Source organism: Schistocerca piceifrons, chromosome 9 (genome assembly GCF_021461385.2).
Source record: "Schistocerca piceifrons isolate TAMUIC-IGC-003096 chromosome 9, iqSchPice1.1, whole genome shotgun sequence".
In the NCBI taxonomy this organism is placed as follows: domain Eukaryota; kingdom Metazoa; phylum Arthropoda; class Insecta; order Orthoptera; family Acrididae; genus Schistocerca; species Schistocerca piceifrons.
In genome coordinates, this window is record NC_060146.1 from 216,790,268 (window position 1) to 216,804,250 (window position 13,983).

The 13,983-nt window shown below is 46.2% G+C and overlaps 1 non-coding gene across 1 annotated transcript; it reads right to left on the reverse strand.

Moving 5' to 3' along the window:
• Positions 1 to 4,064: 4,064 nt before the first annotated feature.
• Trnas-cga lies at positions 4,065 to 4,139 on the reverse strand. Its single transcript has one exon. It is a non-coding gene; the product is annotated as a tRNA-Ser (tRNA).
• Between the last annotated feature and the right edge of the window lie 9,844 nt (positions 4,140 to 13,983).

The following is a 13,983-nucleotide window of genomic DNA, read 5'->3' on the forward strand; positions in this document are numbered from 1 at the left end:
AACGTAGGTTTGCTTTTCCTTAATCTATCTTCTAAGTTAAGTCATATGGTCAGTATTGCCTCATGTGTTCCAATATTTCTATGGAATCTAAATAAAGTATGATTGAATAAATGGTCTCTAAAAATGCATTTCCGGACATAGGTTCATTAGACCATTTTTATTCTACATTTAGTATTATTAAGTGGTTATATCATTAGCTAAATTTTCGAAAATATATATAAAGTTTTTGAAAAATTCAAGATCAATTTACTTCATATTTTTACTTGATACTCTCATAAACATTCAGATGAATATAGGCTATATATTTTTGATAAAACAATGTAAAAGTTTTGTGTTAAAATTGACAGTGAGGAAGAAAATCCGGTGCTGTACTGTGTGTGGGAAGGTTTCCTGTCTCGCCGTCAATTTTAGTTGGAAAGTTTTACTTATTGCTTATGGGCTGGTTGTTGTTGTTATTTCTTAAGTCCAGAGTCCGATTTGATACAGCTCTTTATGCTTTCCTATCCTGTGCAAGCTATGTAATCTCCGAGTGACTTCTGCAACCTGCATCCTTCTGAATCCGATCTTGTCAACCGTTCCCTAATACTCTCTATAACCTCTGGTTCTTTCAGTGTATCCAGGTCCCACCTCCTTAATTCCCACGTTTTTGTAGTTTCTTCAGTCTTAATCCATAATGCATAACCAATTTACTATGGTCGGTGTCCACATCTTAGCTCATGGACTTACGGTTAGAATACTGCTACGGAATTCGGATCATACGAAACTTTGTGATCATGTCTGTCTGCGGAGTGATACTATCGTCAAAGGTCCAGCAAGTGAGAAGATCTCTCATACGCATTGTGCCAATGATCCTAACCGATTTGTCCATATACTTTAAGCGACTGCAGTTCCTAGTGAAGGCTTCGTTGGCTGTAACATGGCACAAAATCAGGGAGAGGGGAAAGAGGAAATGGACAGAGAGGGGGAGGGGGAGAAGAGGGGCAGAGAGAAGGAAGGGAGGAGGTGATGGACAGAGAGGGTCGGAGGGGGAGGAGATACACAGAGGGGAGACGAGAAGATGGCCAGAGAGACGTGGAAAAGAAGATCAGGACGTGTATCCAATTCCCATACATATTTAGCAATTGTGAAGCATTGCCAGATCGCTTGTAAATAATAAATTCCAGTCCGAGTTTTCTGTCTCGGAGTTTATCCAACTTGAAGATGATAAAGTGTTCACCTGTCGAAATGTCGCGGATGTTACCCGCCTGCAGTCTCGTAAGCTACTTGATCAATCAGTGCGCCGAGAGAAGGTCGAGTTACAATAAATTCAATAAATCATGAAAAACAGAGCAAACCGAATGATGGTGTAATCTCCAGGAAAGAGGGAGATACGGCGTTCCACGCTGGAGGATCATATGGATGTTGCACAAAGCGACCAGCAGCAGGATTAATTTTCGTCCCGCGAACTGGGTAGTGAGAAGGCGCCTGTTAAGCAGCGGTCAGTTTGAGCCGAGCGGCTCTCAGCGGCCGTGGGAGGGCTTCGCTGACGAGTCCGCTACTCGTTTATCGCGCTGAGGGCAAGGCACGCAAACAAACGCCTGACACACGCCGTTTCTGCACGAAACGTTGCGACATCATCAGGTAAACTTCAGCTGCTACTTCACAGACCTCCACGAGCCGTGTAGCGCGCAGTGCTCTCGGGAACCCTCCGTCTGTGCTTAATATAAAAATTATACATATTAGGAAACGAAAGAAATACTGCGAATCCAGCACTCTATCGTCTTCTACAGCTATGAAACGTTGATCCAAAATACCCTCTTCTACACCAATGTTGTCTCCATTACAGATCCAGCACTCCCTCGAAGTTTCTTGAACGCCATTCACTGCGTTTCATTCCGGATTCGTTCACCTTTCTCCACGTCAATCCTTCACAATCTCGCCAAAATTCACCGAGCGAGGTGGGGGAATGGTTAGCACACTGGACTCGCACTCGACAGGACGACGATTCAAACCCGCGTACGGCCATCCTAATATAGATTTCCCGTGATTTCCCTAATTCGCTTCAGGCAAATGCCAGAATGGTTCCTTTGAAAGGGCACGGCCGACTTCCTTCCCCGTCCTTCCATAAACCGATGGACCGATGACGTCGTTGTTTGGTCCCCTCTCCTGAATCAGCCATCCAACAAACCAGCAAAATTCCATCCTTGTGTGGATCCTACACCATCCACAAACTCGACTGCTACCGCCATAGCTTCCCCTCTACATCTACATGAATACTCTGCAGTTCACACTTAAGTGCCTGACAGAGGATTCTTCGAACTACCTTCAGACTATTTGTGTATCGTTCCACTCTCTAACAGCACACGGGAAAAACGAACACATACACCTTTATGTACCATCTGTAATGTCCCTTATTTTATTACAATGGTGATTTCTCCCTATGTAGATGGGAGCCAACAAAATATTGTCACATTCGGAAGAGAAAGATGGTGATTCAGATATTGTGAAAAGTTCCTGCCAGAACGAAAAGCGACTTTGTTTTAATGACTGCCACCCCAGCTCGCGTATCATATACGTCACTCTCTCACACGTATTTCGCTATAATACAAAACGACCTGCCCTTCTTTGGACATTTTCCATATCCTCCGTCAATCGTGTGTGGTAAGGATCCCATACCCCACAGCAGTTCTGTGGCAGAGGCCGAACGAGCATAGGATACGCAGTCTCTTTAGCAGACCTGTTGTGTCTTTTAAGTGTTCTGTCAGTAAACTGCAGCCTTTGGTTCGCCTTCACCGCAACATTTTCTTCGTGATGACTCCAACGTAAGTTGCTCCTAACTGTAATACCTGCATATTTCTTTGAATCGACAGCCTCTATGTTTGTGTAACTTACCCAAATGTCCACGACGACGAAGGCGTTGCCTCTGGAGAATTTTGTGGACGAGCTGACCTCCCGATTATGTCGCATAAATGTCCGATGGGATTCATGTCGGGCGACCTGTTTGGCCAAATCATTCTCTCGGACCATCCACAATGTTTTACAAATCAATCGCGAACAATTGTTGCCTGGCGATATGCGCATTGCCGCTCATAAAATTTCCATTGTTCTTTGGGAGCATGAAGTCCATGAATCGCTGCAAATTGTGTGCAAGTAGACGAACGTAACCATTTCCAGCCAACGATCGGTTGAGTTGGGCCACAGGACCCAGTCCATTCCATGAAAACACAGCCCACACCATTACGGAGCCTCTAACCCAAATTTAACGGATATTTTTAGTAATTATTACGAGGATTGCAGACGGTATATAGTTTAGGGTCAAATGCCACTTTCCGTACTACGCAGGTGTATTCCATGAATCATTTCGTGGTTGGTTTTGATCTTCTGATGACTTCATCGCACAGTAATCGGCACCACTATATGCAGACAATCCAAGAGGGCCTCTCACATTGTCCCCTAAATCGTTGATATAGACTAGCGCTGGGTGGGGATTCTGTACCGCACAGCAGTACTAGAGTAAAAGAGCGGGCAAATGTAGTGTAGGCACTCTCTTCAGCAGACGTGTTGCATCTTCTAAATCTTCTGTCAATAAATCGCAGTCTTTGGTTAGTCTCCCCACAACGTTAGCTATGTGGTCGTTCCACTTTACAAGAGGCGACAAAAGTCATGGGATAGAGATTTGCATGTATACAAATGGCAGTAGTATGGCGTACAGAATGTATAAAAGAACAGTACACTGGCGGAGCTGTGATTCGTACTCAGATGGTTCATGTGAAAAGGTTTCCGACTGTGCGGAATTAGTATTTAATTTAGGGGCGACTAGACACTTCAACAACAACAAACAGGATTAGAGTTGCCACAACTTAAAAAATAGCTTCTAGTCCCCTAATGTTACATCAATGCCCGTTTCCAACTGGCCATGGTTGATTGGCTAGTGGAGATGTGTGTCTTCAATAACTGTTTACACAACATTACTGATTTACGTAATTTATTAATAATAGTTCACTGAAAAACAAGACTTAAATCACTTCATAGAAAGGTTAGTTAAATAACTGTTCCTTTGAAACTTCCTGGCAGATTAAAACTGTGTGCCCGACCGAGACTCGAACTCGGGACCTTTGCCTTTCGCGGGCAAGTGCTCTACCAACTGAGCTACCGAAGCACGACTCACGCCCGGTACTCACAGCTTTACTTCTGCCAGTACCTCGTCTCCTACCTTCCAAACTTTACAGAAGCTCTCCTGCGAACCATGCAGAACTAGCACTCCTGAAAGAAAGGATATTGTGGAGACATGGCTTAGCCACAGCCTGGGGGATGTTTCCAGAGTGAGATTTTCACTCTGCAGCGGAGTGTGCGCTGATATGAAACTTCCTGGCAGATTAAAACTGTGTGCCCGACCGAGACTCGAACTCGGGACCTTCGCCTTTCGCGGGCAAGTGCTCTACCAACTGAGCTACCGAAGCACGACTCACGCCCAGTACTCACAGCTTTACTTCTGCCAGTACCTCGTCTCCTACCTTCCAAACTTTACAGAAGCTCTCCTGCGAACCATGCAGAACTGGCACTCCTGAAAGAAAGGATATTGTGGAGACATGGCTTAGCCACAGCCTGGGGGATGTTTCCAGAATGAGATTTTCACTCTGCAGCGGAGTGTGCGCTGATATGAAACTTCCTGGCAGATTAAAACTGTGTGCCCGACCGAGACTTGGAAGGTAGGAGACGAGGTACTGGGAGAAGTAAAGCTGTGAGTACCGGGCGTGAGTCGTGCTTCGGTAGCTCAGTTGGTAGAGCACTTGCCCGCGAAAGGCAAAGGTCCCGAGTTCGAGTCTCCGTCGGGCACACAGTTTTAATCTGCCAGGAAGTTTCATATCAGCGCACACTCCGCTGCAGAGTGAAAATCTCACTCTGGGAACTGTTCCTTTGATTAATCTGGTAATTAATTCTCAACGAATAAAAGTGGCAAACACCACCACTTCCAAATAAAAACTTACAGAGTCGTAATGGTAGAAATGTAGGTTTCAGACTTCAAAATTCGCTTTCATTTAACACGCAGATATAAAAACATATCCAAAACTCACAGTCAGCATATTTGTCAAATTCCAGTGTTTATAACCCGGTGAACTACAGCACAGAACTGACAATTTCAAATCTGTCGAAAGAGTAATCCTGATAACAGAAAATTATGTTCACAAATAAGAAATGTAATAAGTTTATGACAACGCGCATCCGGCATTGGCCACACTTTTACACACTCGTCAGTTCCTTTGAAAAGTGACAGTTACTGCTCAATCTCCACACAGTTAAGTAATTTAACACCGCAGAAGTCACTGAAGGTTAATACACGTACCGTATTCCACTGCTTTCGTCTCCAGTATCATGACATTGTGGGCGAACATGCTACAGCACAGCGTGTTCAGGTCGGGCCCACGCTGTCTCGTTTATCTGCCGCGGCAAAACACCCACAAACGACATCGGCCACAGCTCGCCGTAATTGCGTCCATACAATTGCATGCAGAGCCCACGGCTTATCGTTCCACAGCAGCGTTGAATTCCCAAGCGTCTCGGTCTCACCATCAGTGCACAACCACAGAGTGCCAAAATTATTAAATGCACAGTTCGGACCATCCAGACCCCCACCACTCTGTCGTTCTGTCCTCCTCGCTCCGCACTGTCTAATCCTCCTCTCCTCGTCGCCAGAGGGCCACTCGGCGCCCCCAGTATCTCCTGCGAGGCCAATATCGACCTTAACACTCGCGGCCGGAACACAATCGTGCCGAAAATCGGCACACGACGTGATTGTGGTCGCACAGCGGGAATTAACAGACGTCGAACGCGGAATGGTAGTTCCACCTAGACACATGGAAAATCCCATTTCGGAAATACTTAAGGAATTCAATATTCCGAGATCCACAGTGTCAAGGGTATGCCGAGAATAACGCATTGACTATAACCATATACAACCCAGTGGCCAACGACTTTCACTTAACGACCGAGAGCAGCGGCGTTTGTATAGAGTTGTCAGCGTTAATAAACAAGCAACACTGCGTGAAATAACCGCAGAAAACAGTGTTGTACGTACGACGAAAGTATCCGATAGGGCAGTGCAGCGAATTTTGGTGTCAATGGGCTGTGGGAGCAGTCGACCGATGCGGGTGCGTTTGCTAACACTCCTCTCCCACACACATTTTTATGTCCTACCATCTGGCCCCCACATGGACACATTTCCACATTACGACCAGTCTGACCCCTTCGTTTATCCCCAGGCCTTCAGAACCTCTAACCACCCCGCCACAGCCAATTGACACCAAATCTCGCTGCACTGCCCTGTAAGATACTTGTCCGTCTTCAGCGTGGACTGGTGAGATGAGTCCTGATTTCCTTTGTTAAGAACTGGTTGTTGATTCGAGTGTGGTGCAGACCCACGAAGCCATGAACCAAGTTGTCAGTAAGGTGCTGTGCAAGCTGGTGGTGGCTCCGTAATGGTGTGAGCTGTGTTTACACGGAATGGACAAGGTCATCTGGTCCAACTCAACCGATCATTGGCTGGAAATGGTTATGTTCGGCTACTTGGAGACCATTTGCAGCCATTCATGGACTTCATGTTCCCAAACAACAACGGAAATTTTATGAATGGCAATGCCCAAATCGCCAGGCAACAATTGTTCGCGATTGATTTGTAAAAACATTCTGGATAGATCGACTGAATGATTTAACCAGCCAGATCGCTCGACATGAATCCCATCGGAAATTTATGGGACATAATTGGGAGATCTGTTCGTACACAAAATTCTGCAGTGGCAACACCTTCGTCGTCATGGACGGCTGTATAGGCAGCACGGCACAATATTTCCGCAGACTGTGCAGCTGGTCCCGGCGGAGGTTCGAGTCCTCCCTCGGGCATGGGTGTGTGTGTTTGTGGTTGTCCTTAGGATAATTTAGGTTAAGTAGTGTGTAAGCTTAGGGACTGATGACCTTAGCAGTTAAGTCCCATAAGATTTCACACACGTTTGAACATTTCCGCAGAGGACTTCCGACTACACGCCGAGTCGCTGCCAAGACGAGTTGCTGTACTAGGCGGGGCAAAGGCAGGTCGGACACGATGTTTCAGGTATCACATGACTTTACTCACCTCAATGTGAGTTATTAGTAATTCTAATCGCTAAGTACCTAATTGAATTCACGGCCTTTAGATTTGCGTGATTTCCAGTGTAACTGAAATTTAGCGGCTTCGTTTTAGAACTCGGGTGGATAACCTCACACTTTTCATTATTTAGATCATGTTGCCACTTTCCAGTGCTAATACTTCTCCGCTCCTTCATCAATACATTCCACCCGTCGTACGCCTAACATCTCTCCAACTCCCTTCCAACGAGACTACTGCTGACTCCCACTATTCCCACCTGACACCCATCCTATCAGCATTAACTTCTTAACTGTTCATTCCCTATCACACCCCAAATCAGGGCTGCTCTGTCAACTTTTCCACGTTCCTTTCCTTTTCACGATGGCCGACCCACACTCCTCTCCCATACACCATTTTTATGTCCTACCATCTGGCCCCCACATGGACACATCGCGACCAGTCTGACCCCTTCGTTTATACCCAGGCCTTCACAACCTTTAGACACCCTCCAATAGCTCTCTTCTTTCTAATTGCATATACTTCCTTTTTCAGTGAATTTTCGTTTTTAAGAACTTTCCCGCGTATGTTCTGAAGCTCAAGAGACCAACACATTACAGAACTGCCAAGCATGCTCACGCCAGGCTCATACGCGAGACACCTCCAGGCACCACTTGTCTTTACTGTTGACGACAGAATAGAACAGGCTGCTTTCCACCTAACGGAACATACGAACTGCGTCCAGCCGTGCATACCCGACCCCAGCGTGACTGACGCCTCACTGCGAAACGGTGGTGACTCGTCATCTAAAAGGTTCTCAATGTTATTCTTACATCACATGGCTTGATGTCTCATATTGTATGCACGGAAATTATTGCCCTTGTTTACGAAAATAATGCTGAATGCAGTATTCCTCACGGACCTAACATGGTACCCAGTCCATCACGTGTTGCCCTTCCTGCCATACATATCATCAAATACAGAAAGACTCTTACTCATTTACACCGCTCTCCCACTGAGCACAGGAGCTTGAATATTAGTCTGCGAAACCGACCTGCAGCTTGGACTATTCTGTCAGCAATGGTAAAGACAAGTGCTGCCTGGAGGTGTCTCGGGTATGAGTCCGGTGTGAGCACACTTTGGAGTTCTGTAACGTCAGTATAACAGTGACTGTAATCTCGAAAATAGAGACAACTTTGACCTAGATCCAGCAGCGGCTCGCGGCTGTGCGCACCCCTCGAGCGTCAGCACTGGTGTCTAGGTGAACACGTATTTTGATAAGAATTTGTCAGGTGTCAGGTATCAAAGGGATGTCGCCACCTCATGCCTGAGGGCACCTGTGTGTGGTTTGACAGCTGACGGCCAAGTCACCTCCGGTGGTTGCTGCTAACCTCCTGTGCAGTCCAGTGGACAGGGTGTGGGGGGGCATTGATTGTGTGTGTGTTGCATTATTTTGTGAGCGGGCCTGTAGGCTGTGCTATGTGCTATTTGGACAGTTTACGATTAGAATTCGTGTCTGCACGTCTGTGTACTGCATTATTTAGGAGCAGATTGCAGGTCTGTACTGAAATTATTTCGGAAAATTAGGAGATGTTTGCATGTCTGTAGACTGTGTTTTGCGACCCCAAGCACATCAGGGCTGGTGTTTTGTGTCAGTGTGATAAATGTACTCCACCCCTAAATAAAATGCCCCTAAATAAATAGAGTGCACTTCTTCCTTACTCTCCCCAGCAGCCCAGTGCAGGGTGAGTCATTTTAGCACCATTTTCCCCCTACAGACCACCATCTTGGATTACATCACAGGAGGGATCACAGCACCATCTGGTGGCAGTACTGTGTACTAGGTCAGTTTAGGTCTCGAGGTGGAGAGACTGCCTGCAAAATAAAGACTCATGTCCAGCACAGACAGAGTCGTTTTCCCGTCATTTACCTCCACCATCTTGGATTACATCACGTAACGCACAACAGCGCTCTCTGGCGGTGGTACTGAGTACTAGGTCCATAGGTCCAGGCATTGTGGAGAACACATTGTTTGACGTCATCTTGGATAACGGTACTTGCATCATCACCTGACGCTACAGCCACCATCTTGGACGACAGCCCCTCTGGTTGTGGTAATGTGTACTAAGTAAGTTGGGCTCCAGACCTTGTGACGAACACACACAGTGGATGGCGGTATGGCTCAGATTGTTTAAATAAATACTGGTGCATGATTTCGACACCTGACGATTAGTAAGCATGTTTGCAGACTCTTTCAGTGGTCTGCAGGCTGTGTGGCGTGACCCCAAGCATGTCAGAGCATGTGTTCTTTATCAATGTGATAAATATACTCCATCCCTAAATAAATTGTTCCAAAATAAATAAAGTACACTCCGTCCTTACTCTCTCCAGCAGTCCCGTGCAGGCTGAGTCCTTTTCTCACCAATCCATAGGAAGAGGTGGCGGTCAGGTGAGGGGTTAGTGGTGGTAGCCCAAGTGCCCTATCTTCTCGCGATTTTCTTAGGTGTGATGCAATATCCCGTTGGAATCTGAATTTTCCGACATTTTTCTGGGGGAGGGGAGGGGAGGGGAGGTGGGTTAGATTAGTGGAGGTAGCCCAATTGATCTATCTTCCCACCAAATTTCAAACTTCCTACCAAAACCCGCCATCTTGAATGACTTCACAGCCGCCATCTTAGATGATGTCATGCACTGTTGCCAAGTCTACACGCCGCCATCTTGGATGAGGTCATCGCCGCCATCTTGGCTACATTTGGCAACAATGGAATGTGGGGTGACATCCTTGTTTCCCCATTACTCTCGTACAGCTGCTACATTGCAGTGATGTTGGATGCCATGTGTCACCCACTGTTCCAAACAGTCCCAGATTAGCGGGCCAGTTGAAGTGCCATAGGGGTACCTGCATCTTTGTCAAACCAGGAATGTATGTGTGCAGCCAACTAATGTGGCTGTTGTCTTCTTGGAAGACTGGAATGTGCACAGCGCACACAGTTACTTGTACATGTGTTGATGACCCTCCATCCAAGATGACTTGCCGCATCCTCCTTTCAAACAAATCTTCAGTCCACTCACTATTTTCGCTTGTTACCGAATGCGATCGTGCTTTTAGTAACAAGTGCAGACGTGGCACTGAATCTAATGACTTTTCGAAATCAAATAATACTGCATCTATCTGATCGCCGTGATCCTAAGCTTTCAGTATCTCATTTGAGGAAAGGGCGAGTTGGATTTCACACAGTCGTTGCTTTCGGAATCCATGCTTGTTGCCATGGAGGAGGTGATGCCGTTGGAGATATTCCTCGTTGTATTTGATCTTAGAACATTTTCTAAGATGAACGATGGGGTCGACAAGAGGTTCCTGAAGTTACACCACATATGGCTAGAATTATCAGAGCCACAAATACGCTTTGTAAATGGGAATAGTTACCCAGAATACAATGCCGTATATCATACGAGAGTGATACTACGCAGACTGCTTACAGACGTCGACTCTGAGATTATTGGTGTATCAGAACATCATGTAAAGAACGTGACGATTCAGAGCCATTCTATGCTGGGATGGAGATAAGGAGCTGTTTGTGGAGTAGGGGATGGGCCACATACGCGGTAAACAGAGTCCATTTGAATGTACTGATGTATCAAAATACTGCACTGAGCAAGTCATAGAATGCTGTGCAGGAACAATTGAATTGAGTGAAACTAAAGTTTCAGTCACAGTTATCTATGCTTATGGTCTTGGAAATAATCCTGAGTCAATGGAAGCTTTGAAATGCCAGGAAGAACAATCAGTGCAGACCTACTTTAAGCGTACGTACTGTTGGATGCAACTAAAAGGATCTTCTACACAATTTTCTGTGCAAGTACGTGGACTTATCAGTGCCACATATCCCAGGCGCTGCATCGGAAAGGGAGGTCCAACAGCGTGGCCATTTTGCGTTCCCATGAAGTGAAGCCTCGTGAGGTTTTGTGTGTGTGTGTGTGTGTGTGTGTGTGTGTGTGTGTGTGTGTGTCGCGGTGGGTATGACACATCGAAAGCCTCGTGTGCGTGACATGAATTCCCAGCAAAGAAACACTTCTCCCCAGGATTGTTGCAGTGTCTGGAATGTGCGATGCCATTTGTACTTGGTGGAGTCCGTCAAGATCACATACGAGAAATTTTCCTGTTACCGTACAACACTGCTGGGTAAACAGTAAACAGTACAGCATTTTTCATAAACTTGCGACGGGAGTGCATTGACTGTCTGCATTTTTCACCGGCTCAGGATAACTTCCAAGACCGTAAGTTCCTCTTCCGAAGTTACCGTATTTCGGATCCTCTGTCAGCTCTTTCAGTTTACGCGCAACCTCCTGAATTACCCTGCATATCCTGCTTGTAACACAGCTTTTCTTACACCAGTCCTTTGGTGAGACTTCTGGACTTATTTGCCGACCACGTGTCCCTCTAGCTGGAAGCATTATTTTCGACTTTTCTTCCTGTACTCTGTTGCCTCTCGAATACGTCGATTATGTCGTTATATGGGCTCCGGTGGTGCAAAAGTTCTTGCACATGACCACTCCTTTCCTCGAGGAACTAAAGTGGTCGCGACACTTCCCGCATGAAATAACAGTGAAAGCTCCGGCCGCAAGAACCAAGATACCGGCAGCACAGTGGACAAGTTCTTAAGGCGCCGCGGCCACCAGCTATCTGTGTCGTTTGGTGGTCGACCTGCGCTGAAAGGCTTTTCCACGCGTTTGCCGTAATACCCCACCCCTCCCTTTTCCCCAGCTTTCCCCCGCCTATTGTTGTAGATGTAGCGCCTTTTTCCCGCCGCGCACGTGTGCTCCGCGGGGCAGTTCCCCCGTTTTCCGGTTTCCTTCCGCCGTGTTCGTCTCTGCCTCGACAGGGAGGGTGGGGAACTACCTCCTATCAGGCTCACGTCGACAGGACACGACGCCTTGGTCAGTAGCATAGGGCGTAATGGAACGGGACACACGTCTGTGGAGGCAACGAGTGTGCTTTTAGGTACTGTGGTTATGCTGAAACTGTTGGCCAACTGCGAGAAGGAATAGCACTGTGTGGGAACCGTACAAACATAATTATGTATGTTCACAGTTCATCCATCCCGGAAACAGAGAATCTCAACGATTTTTGCGAGTCATCGACACCGATACTGGCAAAATATCGGTCTCGGGACTTTCAAGGCCTTGGAGACTGTTTTAAGTTTGGAGTCGGATAGCAAGTAGAAAAAGAAACATTTTTGTGCAATGTACGAGGGCAATCCCAAAAGCAAGGTCTCCTATCTTTTTTTATATGTACATAGACCTGTTTATTTCTATAGTGGTTTACATCAGTTTACAGCTTGAACATTTAACTATTTTTCGACGTAACCACCATTTCTGTCGATGCATTTTCGTAGACGCTGTGGCAGTTTTTGTATGCCCATGTCTTACCAGCTCACCGCGATGCTCTTTAGAAAGTTATGAACCTCTTCTTTCACCTCGTCGTCGGAGCTGAATCGCTGGGACCACAATTAACGCTGACAGGTACTGTGAGACTCTGAAAAAACTCAAACGGGCAATTCAGAAATGGGGAAGAGGAATGTTGAGCAAGGGCGTACACATTTTCCATGACAACACACGCCCACACATCGCTGGGCAAACCGTTGCTCTCCTACAACAGTTTCAGTGGAACATAATCACCCACCCACCCACCCTATACTCCTGACTTGGCACCCAGTGACCATCACCTGTTCCCTACGTTAAAAGAACATTTGGCTGGAAAGCGATTCAGCTCTGGCGACGAGGTGAAAGAAGAGGTCCATAACTTTCTGAACAGCATGGCGGCGAGCTGGTATGACATGGGCATACAAAAACTGCCACAGCGTCTGCAAAAATGCATCGACAGAAATGATGTTTATGTCGAAAAATAGCTAAATGTTCAAGCTGTAAACTGATGTAAGCCATTATAGAAATAAACAGGTCTATGTACTTATAAAAAAATAGATGTTACTTTTGGGATTACACTCGTGATAACAGATTAACATTTTTCGGACTTTCTTTTCGTTTCCTTGTTCTGTCGAACCTTGCTTCCTGCCGTATTTCACGACTCTCGGTCAACGGGAAGTACCCATTAGGTTTTAAAGGGTGACACTGTTTTGTCGAAAATCGTTTTCTTTTTCACAACCGTGGCTGTAATACTATAAGGTTTGTGATTGATGTATTAAAACCATTACTACTTATAATGTGTAATACAATCAAAGATTCCGTGTTGAAACTTACAAGGTGACAGTTATTTAATTATATCAAATAAACTCGTAATAACTTCTGAACGGTTTGCGTCAGCACATTGAAACTACACGGTTGGCAGCGGGGCATGATAGGAATTAGCAAGCGCATTGTTGTTTGGTTTAGCGACGAAGGCGACTTTCATTTGGATGGGTTCGTCAATAAGCAAAACTTGCGCATTTGGCGGACTGAGAATCCATATTATGCGGTCGAGAAGTCTCCTCGCCCTCAACGGGTGACTGTGTGGTGTGCAACGTCCAGTCACGGAGTACTCGGTGCGATATTCCTTGGTGGCACAGTGACTACCGAGCAGTACGTGAAGATATTGGAAGATGATTTCATTCCGATCATCCAAAGCGACCCTGATTTCGACAGGATATGTTTCATGCAAGACGGAGCTCGACCCCATCGAAGCAGGATAGTGTTTAGTGTTCTGGACGAGTACTTTGGGGACCGCGTTCTGGCTCTGGGGCACGGGCCTCGATTGGCCGCCATATTCTCCAGATCTTTTTTTTGTGGGGCTATATCAAAGATAAAGTGTTCAGCAATAACCCCAAAACCATTGCTGAGCTGAAAACAGCCATTATGGAGGTCATGGACGGCATCGATGTTCCGACACTTCA